The sequence below is a fragment of the Macaca mulatta genome, chromosome 12, assembly GCF_049350105.2.
Source record: "Macaca mulatta isolate MMU2019108-1 chromosome 12, T2T-MMU8v2.0, whole genome shotgun sequence".
Lineage (NCBI taxonomy): Eukaryota > Metazoa > Chordata > Mammalia > Primates > Cercopithecidae > Macaca > Macaca mulatta.
The window spans coordinates 122,066,521-122,076,311 of NC_133417.1; the positions used below are offsets into that span (position 1 = coordinate 122,066,521).

Below are 9,791 nucleotides of genomic sequence, written 5' to 3' on the forward strand. Positions count from 1 at the left end.
GAAAAAGTACAGGTGTTCATAGGAAATTCAGTGATTTGTACTATTTTTTTCATCTTCACCTATTCAACTTCCATATGTGCTTCAAGACTCAAAACAAAGGCCCTATACTCTATGGTTACTTCTTTGTTTAGTTACATTTTATATCTACCAATAGAAGATGCCTTCTCCGGCCAGATGTAAGCTTCTTGAAGTTCAAGCTATATTTCTGTGGGGCTCTAGGGGATAGGGCAGGGGTAGTAGATTTAGAAAATGAACTGGAATAGAGCTTTAAATTCCACATTTTGGGGACTTAGAGTAGAACTTGGGGGAGGGGCAGGGGAAGATTACAAAGGGAGCACAGTAGAACGTACTTATTATCTTGATTTGTAGTAATGGTTTATGGGTGTATACCTATGTCAAAACTTATCAAATTGTACACTTAAAATATGTGCAGTTAATTGTATATCAATTATACTTCAATACATTCATTTAAAAAGTGTACATTATTCAAATCCTCCCTCAGGAGCTCTTTCTAGAAGTAAGGCAATGAAACCAGGAATATATGCCTAAATGTGTCAGCAGACAAAGGCTTTAAAAATGCTAGACTTGTATTTGAAAGGCATAGAGAATTTTGCTTGGTTTCTGTAATTCATGGGGGTTCCAATGGGCTATCCTGATAGGAAGCCAGCTGATTTAAGGAATCCCAATAGGCATTTTCTTAATTTTATCCAACATTTCAGTACTGCCCCAACCACTCAACCAAGCTTTCATGTTGACTTTCAGCCATTGTGACAAGGCACCATCAATCATGGACCCTTTACCAGGAGGGTCCATGTCATAAGCCACTATATAAAGGAAATGATGGGTGGACTGCTTTGGACAAATGGATTTAGGGTAGGAGAGAGGGACAACAGTAGGAGCAGGTGGATATTGCTGTTTCAACCAAAACCTCGTACTGACCAGAGCTGAGGAACAGAAGATGGTGAAGGCCTGCAGATGTAGGTATTCAGCATGTCATCTGAAATATTCCCCACAGAGGCAAAAAGCAAGGAAATTATCTCTGAAAAGGAATGAGAAGACAAGGTATTGATGACATTTTCTGATTATAAAGGGGACTCTCAGGACTGAGGAATTGTCACCCATGCCTGCCAGTCTCCCAAACTGTCATGCCTCTTCATAAGCAAAGATCTCCTATCACCTTCTAAAGACTGGCCCCAGTACTTCTCTAACAATCCCTTCCCTTACCAACACCCACCCACCAATAAAAAACAACCACCCAACTCTCTCCCTGTTTCCCCATGAGTCCTGTGAAGAGCCAGGCTTTCTGTGCTCATGGCTTGTCTTCTTTGTGCTGTAGAGCCTCCTTCTAATCTTGTCCATGCAGTAAAGAGAGATCATACAAACCCTGGACTACCTCTTTGAGGTGGGACTCTCAAACTCTTTGAAGGTCTGTTATTTGATGGAATCTCTGAGAAACTGAGTTGGGAAGGTCCCTATATGAAAAACACATGGGTTTTTGGAGTGTATATCTTTAATATTCTTATTTGTCTCTTTAGTCAGCAGAATATGTCAATGTTTTGGTTGAAGAAGCTGCTTGAATCTGGGCTTTTCTGGGCCATGTGTTCTCCCACAACCAGCACTAAGAAAGGCTTTTGGTACAGGCCCAAGACCACCATAATCATCATTGATTATTCCTCTCCACCCCAGTGTCTCTAAATAAAATTTCTCTTCTTTCTCTGACAAAGGTGTGTTTGAGTGTTACTGTTCAGCTGAAGAGTGACGTTGGGTGACCTTAGAACCCTAGCCCTTCATGTAATCAGTTGGGTGTGATAAGTAGAGGGAGAACCACATGAGTCAGGAGGAAATATGTAGTTTACCCTTTTTTTCCTGTTTGAAAGATTTACTATGATGTTTGTGGTTGGGCTTTGGTTTGGGATAAATTGAGGTGCTTTCTGGATATGATAAGGGCTTATTTGGTTTGATAGACCATCTAAACAAGTCCAGTGCAGGCTAAGACAGGTGAACCACCAGATCACCACAGTTCACACTTCTCATTCATTTGTTAGCAGAAATGAAGATGCTTGTTTTCCTAGAAACAAGCCCAGGTCATCCATCATGAAGTCCCGGAATTGTAAATGTGAGGAAGTGCAAAGACACAACATACGCTTACAAAGGCATATGTACATTTGGAACTCTTTAAAGGACAACATCCTCGAGCTTCTCCTGGTAGTATGCTCTAGATATCATGTAGTGTTTGGGCAATTTGGGATCAAATAATTCTTATAGCTTTATAGAATCCCTTGTGTAATTAAACGTGAACCTTGTATAACTTATGTAAAGGTACCAAATCATCTCTTACTCCCAATCCATTACCACTAAACTGCAAAAGTTCTGCTAAGCACAGCTTGCCTCCCCCCGAGAATCATAAATGCAATCTTTAAAAACCATTTACCAGCAAGACCAAAGCTAATCTGTAAGGTTGGGGCCTCACAACTCAATTCTCTATTTCCTTTGGAACATGAAAGATGCAGAAACTGCCTTTTTCTTGTTCGGCTGACTTAGGTGGGCCCCAGGGTTTTGTCCTATTTCCTAGATGTTGATGAGCTTCTTGCATTTCTTTGATGATTGCTTTTGCTCTTTGGTGGTCACATTTGGTCTTAGTGTAGGGGTGCGGAGAGATGGCAATTTACTGCTTAAAGATGTTATGGCAGGTGTTCCTGGGCGCAAGAGCGGGGTGTCCTGAGGTAGTGTATGTAGTAATAATACAAGTCGCTCTTGTGGTAGCAGGCTGTAGTAATATAGCTATATCATTGGATATAAGCATGTCTTATGGTAGTAGGCCATGGTAACAGGTAACAGGGACCTCTGGTAGTAACTGGCTACAGTAACGGGTTATAAGTGTGTCTGGCAGTAGTAGGCTGTAATCATGTTGTGCATACACTGACATAATCTCAGGGAGAAGGCAAAGGCAAAGAGGTCAATAGCCTTCCCTGCGTCATTCTGGCGCAGTCCTCCACACCACCCTCACTATTTTTGCTACATTTACATAGGACATGTTTTACTATTGAATAATGCCCATGTGCCAGGTCCTGTTCACATGTCTATGTACTCTAAGAAATGTACACATAGTGTATATAGTCTAAGACATATAGTCCAGGAGAAAACCAGAATAAATCTAATAGTACCAGGAGATCTATCACATGTTCAAATTTGAAACTTAGAAGAAAATTTTGAAATTGATAATAGTGGAGAACTACAGGATGTGAAACATTTGAATCTTCTGTCTAGGGTATTTAATATTTATTGATGAAAGTCTTGTATGAGGTAAGCAACCATGACCCAAGTTATACCTTACAGCAGCTTTTGTGAGTTATACGAGGTGATAGGGCCACTCAAGAGAGCCCCGACAGAGTTATAGGGCCAGATAGCAGGTGTTTTATTCTTTGCAGGTGATAGCAGCCATAGTAAGTGAATGGCTCTGGCTTTGTTTTAGTTAAACTTTGCTGGATTTGGCCTGCAGACTGCAGTTTATCAGGCCCTACACTAGAGACTGTGGAATCATTATTTCATTTATCTCGGTTGTAGCATCGAGGTAATCAGGGTCCCAATTTCATAATTGAAACAGGTGGAATGATTAACTTGCTTAAGATCATACAGCTTAGGATGTGCTTGAATTAAGACCCACGTCAGAGTGGTGCTATTATACCTTCAAAAAAGTCACACAAACGAAGAGGTAGGTAGAGCTGGCTGGCAGGGTTCTATCTACCCTCATTCCTCCAGCCCCTGGGAGGTTGGATCCTTCTTCTCCGGATCTCACCTAAGTGTCAATATTATGCTTCCTTTTCCTAAGAGTTTCATTAACCCTTTGCGGTAGGTTGTTACTTCTACTCAGAGGCTTCTTCCTCTTTCTGGATACCTTTCTGCAGTAGGCTATCTTTATACTTGTCTTCATGGGACTAGTAATTTTATATTTCTGGTAAAAGGGTCTTTTAAGGAGTACAGGGAAGTAGGGCTAGGGGACAGAACCTACTAGTCCTAAGCCAGATGCTACTCAGGCAATTAAATCAGTGACAGGAGGAGGCAGCTATCAGGTCAGGGCTTTGTATGATGCAACAAGCGTCATAATGTTACAGCCACCATTATCCTTTATAACTCATCATATCAGGTGCTGAAACTGGTCCCAGATTAGAGAGCATAAGCTTGTGAATCTGAGTACAGTCCCTCTTGCTCGGTTATAACTCATGACCTAACACTTTTCTCCAGTCTTTCTGCTTTTCAAAATTTTATAGTTGCCTATTATGGTGCGCTTTTAATACATTCTCCAATAACAGAAGATTACTCTCATAACTTATGTCCAAACTGGTGGCCCAAGAACCGAAACAGCCCACAAATATGTTTTCTTTGACGTCCTATGCAGGCCAATGTGGAGTGAGCAGAAAACATTTGGATTAGTTGCCACCATGGAAAAGTCAGGAACTTTCATGTAAAATCTAGATATTTGACTTCTTGGTTGCTCTTAAAAATGTTCAGTGTCTATCAATACTAGATTTTAACTGGCTTGCACTCAGAAGCATCTTTCGGAAGAGGCACGTACTTGTCAATTTGCCTGTCTCCACAAATCCCTGCTTGTGTTACTTTATACTACCTGCCTGAGCTCTGAAGATATTTGATTTTGTAACCTCTCTCCTAAACTTTTGGTAGCTAGCACTACCAGCTGTGTTGGTTCCATTGCTCTCTTGCCCACATTTATCAAACAGTAAAGAGGACAGTTTGATATTCTAGGTAGGGGATCCAAGGACAAGCATCTGGAATTGTATACAGGGCAACCTGCTTTTTGGATCTTTATTCAGATCACAGGGACCACACATTATCAAGTCTATCTCATTGCTAGCCTCAGAATCCCTTCTTTTTCCTGAAGAATAGTTTGAAATTAATGAGGAAATTATAAGAATTATAACCACAGAGAAGAGAATCAGTTGTCTGTCTGGATGTGACTTGGGCTCCAAATTGGGACAGAAGACTCCTAACACATTGTAGTCCTCCTGCCCCTGACACTTATTATTATTTTTTGGTGCGTATAACACTGTGTTCTCTAAATGCTTTCTTGATAGCTGGGACTGCAAGAACATTGTGTTAGGCAGAGGAATTGCCTTAAACAGGTCCTGGACCTGTGAGTCTTTTTCCAGTTTTGTGATTCCCTGAAGGGCGGGGACCCTGACTGATCTCTACCTGCATTGTTGGTGTATGACAATAACAATGGCAGCGATGAGATGATAATGTTGGAGCAAGACAACTCACTGGATTATTCGTTTGTGTATATTCTCAATATATTTCCCCCCCCCCTCTTTGAAGCAGAGAGCCACATTTTCATTGTGTGTTTTCCTGCTTTGGGTGGGGGATGAAATGAGCTCTTTGTACATAATTCCCTTCCTGAGTTTTTGGTATTCAAAATCTATAATTCCCTTGCTGAGTATTTGATATTATTGGCATGTTTTGGGAGCAACTTAATTTTATCTCACCTTCCAATACAACCTGAGATAAGAACTTGAGTCTAGGCTTTGTAATGGGAGGTAGATTATAGGAAGCAGAAGGGAGGGGACAGGCCACGTGGGACAGGGAAGGAAGAGAATAAAGAATATGTTACTGAGCTGAGTATTGTCATCAGCAACTGGGGTTCAATCCTGCTGGAGACCCTCTGAGAAACTGTAGAATGCACCTTGGAATTATCTCTCCAGATGCGGGGAGGCTGGGACATGTAATGGATTTCCATCCTCTCCTAGTTGAAGGTTTCCTCTGGGAATGTTAACTGCCCCTTGGGCTGCCTAGCACCTTTGATAGGTAGGAATACTTGCTCCCTGATATATTATTCTCTGCTTTTTTAGGGCCTCAGCCAAAACGGAGACAGAAAATGCATCATGCTAACATTGTTGTATGTCTGTGTATGACTACATAATATTCTATCATTTTGTTTTATACAATCTATGAACCAACATCTTATATTTACTGCAGTTCTAATTATTTTTATTAAAATGTATACAAAAATTTACATCTTTGTTCAGTATTGTCTGTATTTTTTATATTTTCTTAGGATACAGCTTATAAAAGTGGATTTATAGGGTCAAATGGGTTGTGTGTTTTCTAAATTGCTTTTCAGAGAGGTTTCATTGACCTGTAGTCCCATCAGCAGTGTGAGAGAGCATTAAAGGTGAACTTTGGCAATGACCTGGCATGGGTGACTAAGAGAGGTTGTAAACTCTTATTGCTCAGAGGACTTTTAGCACAGTGGAGGCCTCTATTTATTTGGGGTAGGTTAGAGCACTATTCTATGTGAATAGAAAATGTATGAAGGACATTCATTCCGGATTCCTTGTCTTCCCTGGATTCTAAAAGTGCTTCTTTATAGTATCAGCTGAAATAAGCATATACAAAACACATAAAATAGATTCTTCAAAGATAATTCCATTTTGAGATATTTAATAGAGTTTTCAAAGGTTCTGAATTTACCTTCCCATCATTACACCCTTATTTTCTGTGTATCCATGTACTAAATGGGTTACCAGGTGTTCCATGTTCAAATTTCTAAGATTATGTGGGAAATGATAACCCAGATACATATTAGAACTCTTGAAATTTTAATTTACATGACCAAGCACCTTGTAGAAGTTCTGACAGTTGATTGATAGAATTGGAGCCCAGTTTCCCTTTGTCCCTTTTGTTTCCCAGGAGTTAAACTAGAAAATCAGAGGAAAAGATTAAAAAATGGAGATCAAGAGAAAGAGGGAAAAACAAAGACCAGAATAAACAAAATTTCAATTCATCCCCTGGATCAGTGAGCACAAGCCATGCTTCTTGATTCGAACTCAGGTGAAGGGTGAAATGCAGCCACATCTATATTTTCCATTGCCTTATCTGTCTCCCTTTGCTTCTCTTTGCTTTTCTTATTTTATAGGCTCAAAGCACCTTCATGTCTATCATCAACAATAAATGGGCCTGGTATCATTGGAAATGTGAAAAATAGAACGTAAGAATTTTCAGCCCCCTAAAGAAACCCTGGCTCCTCCATTATCTCTGAGGTTTCCCATAAGATCTCTTAAAAGTTTGTTGTTTTCCAGTGAGAACACATGGACATAGGGAGGGGAACATCACACACTGGGACCTGTTGGGGAGTGGGGAGCAAGGGGAGGGAGATCATTAGGACAAATATCTAAGGCATGTGGGGCTTGAAACCTAGATGACAGGTTGATGGGTGCAGCAAACCATTATGCACATGTATACCTATGTAACAAACCTGCATGTTCTGCACGTGCATCTCAGAACTTAAAGCAAAAAAAAAAAAAAAAAAAAAAAAAAAAAAGGGTGTTGTTTTAATGGAAGAGGTGAACTAATTTCCAAACCAGTTGATCCCCACCACTGTCTAACACAGGCCATTCCTCCAGAGCACCTGGGGGAGCTGTTGTGCCTGGCACCAGTCTCTGGCACCAGTCTCTTTCCAAGAAGAATGTGAACATGAACATATATACCCAACCATCCAGAAACAAGGTTCTTAGTACGTACTGTCACAAGAGCAGGATGTTTGAAATTGGTATGGTCCTAGAGTTTTCAGAACTATGGAGGTCAGTGGAGCATGGGGGCAAAATGCAGTGTTCATTGCACTGTATTCTGTTGCCTCTCCAAGCTTCTCCTTTTAAGCACAACAACTCGCTGAAAGTGTTTTGTTTCATGATGAGGTCTGCAGATAAAATAAGTGAAAAACGTGCTCACTTCGGCAGCACGTATACTAAAATTGGAACGATACAGAGAAGATTAGCATGGCCCCTGCGCAAGGATGACACGCAAATTCGTGAAGCGTTCCATATTTTTAAAACCAAACACCGCATGTTCTCACTCATAAGTGGGAACTGAACAATGAGATCACTTGGACTTGGGAAGGGGAACATCACACACCGGGGCCTATCATGGGGAGGGGGGAGTGGGGAGGGATTGCATTGGGAGTTATACCTGATGTAAATGACGAGTTGATGGGTGCTGACGAGTTGATGGGTGCAGCACAGCAACATGGCACAAGTATACATATGTAACAAACCTGCACGTTATGCACATGTACCCTAGAACTTAAAGTATAATAATAATAAAAAATAAATTAAAAAAAAATAAGTGAAAAACGAAGCCCTCCTAAAGTAATAAAGAGAGAGCACCTTAGGAAGAAGAGATACAGACAAAATCTCTTTGCCACAGTATGGCTTATATTTTAGTTTTCCCAATTTCCTGGGAGTTTTATTCACTGATATTTTCCAAGAACCTAGACCCATGGCGAGAACAATAGATGATCGATAAATACTTGTTGAACAAAAGAATGACTCCAGTTCCAGGGCTAGTCCTGGCCACTCTTTGATCACTTGGTCCCTCTGTGATTTCGTTTCCTCATCTGTTAATGTCTGCTAGTGGGTGGGAGGAGAGGGGAAGGTTGTAATAGCCAGTCCCTGAGATCCTCTCTATTTAGGATGGTGTGTGGTTTCCATAGTCAAGGTCCTAGTTGGTTAAGTGACTTAAGTAGGCATCTTCTTTACTGTTTCCCAGAATAAACTAACCCATATAGGAAAGAGAACAGTTCCATTCCTGAGTATGGGCATCAGAGTATGAGCAAGTTGAATCAAAGTAGATCTCTTTCAGTTTTGGCTTTGCCCTCTGTTAATTTCAAACTGTCCCTGAAATTCATATACATGGCAGTAATATGGTTCTAGTGTTTCTGTAGGTGAATAAATTTAATCCCATCTCTGTAAGGCAGCCTCTAGTTTGGCCTGGCCAGTGCTCCTTCCTGTTTGCTTTCTGTTCCTCGTCATGCTTTCCGCTCCTATCAGTATCACATAGCAATGATTTCTCACCCTGGCAGTGGCAGTTCCTTCCAGTAGCAGCCAGGGACACCAGTTTGCAGTTTTGTCAACACTTGTAGAACTAGGTCCATTGTTCTCCCACAGAAACACCATCGGCCGTCATCTGGCTCAGGGGTTTGGGTCCCAGCATGGTGAGCCCTCCCCTTCAGCCCCAGCAGAGAAGCAGCTCCTTTTAGCCTCATACACAAGGCCAAGGAACTTGGCTTTGCTTCTGTGTGGGCATCTTATCATGATATCGCCCTCAAAGGTCATACTATATATATGACTCAGTCACTGTGTACACCACCCAGCAGGCCCCAGGAATAAGTCAGGGTTGTGACAAAAAGACTTGTTTGCTAAAGAAAGGGACTCGCCTTTCCCGCACTAGCTTCAGATGATCCTGAGATGGCACCCTGTCTGTGGGCTACTTTGAGAAGAGACATCTGACTTGGTTTAATTTTTAGCAAAATCTGCAATTGATAATAGGATGTCAGACAGTAGGAGGAGTGTTGATGGGTGATCTGCAGACAGTGCTGGTCATGACATTTGGCTTTCCATCCCCTTTGGCTTTCCACCCATGCCATCTTGATTTCTTTAGTGAAACAACTAAGCAATTGGACACACCTTGTTTGAATGCCTACTCCATATCTCTCCCAGACCCAGCTGGGGATAGTATGCATCATCTCCTTTACATAACAGATTTTCCAGGATGGTCTCAATTGAAAATATGTTGGGTTCGGAGTATCCAAGTATGCAAGAGCTGCTAATTCATGCCTCAGTATGTCTCTCTCAACATTTAAATAACAGAAGTAATACATTGGCCTTAAAAGCCAAAAAAATTGGTGCAGCTCCAAATAAAAGTAATAAATATATTCAGCCACAAAGTCACAGTGGCTTTGTTGCACAACATTAAAAGGCACAGGTCCTTCCCTCAAGGGGCCT

At 41.2% G+C, this 9,791-nt stretch overlaps 1 long non-coding RNA gene and 1 other non-coding gene across 2 annotated transcripts; both read left to right on the top strand.

The window, feature by feature from the left end:
- The first annotated feature begins 856 nt into the window (after window positions 1–856).
- Window positions 857–1,723, top strand: LOC106992723 (uncharacterized). Its single transcript, XR_013402335.1, has 2 exons — window positions 857–1,062; window positions 1,536–1,723. It is a non-coding gene; the product is annotated as an uncharacterized LOC106992723 (long non-coding RNA).
- Window positions 1,724–7,732: 6,009 nt separating this feature from the next.
- LOC114671674 (U6 spliceosomal RNA) lies at window positions 7,733–7,839 on the top strand. The gene has a single exon (XR_003721691.2). It is a non-coding gene; the product is annotated as a U6 spliceosomal RNA (small nuclear RNA).
- Window positions 7,840–9,791: the final 1,952 nt, after the last annotated feature.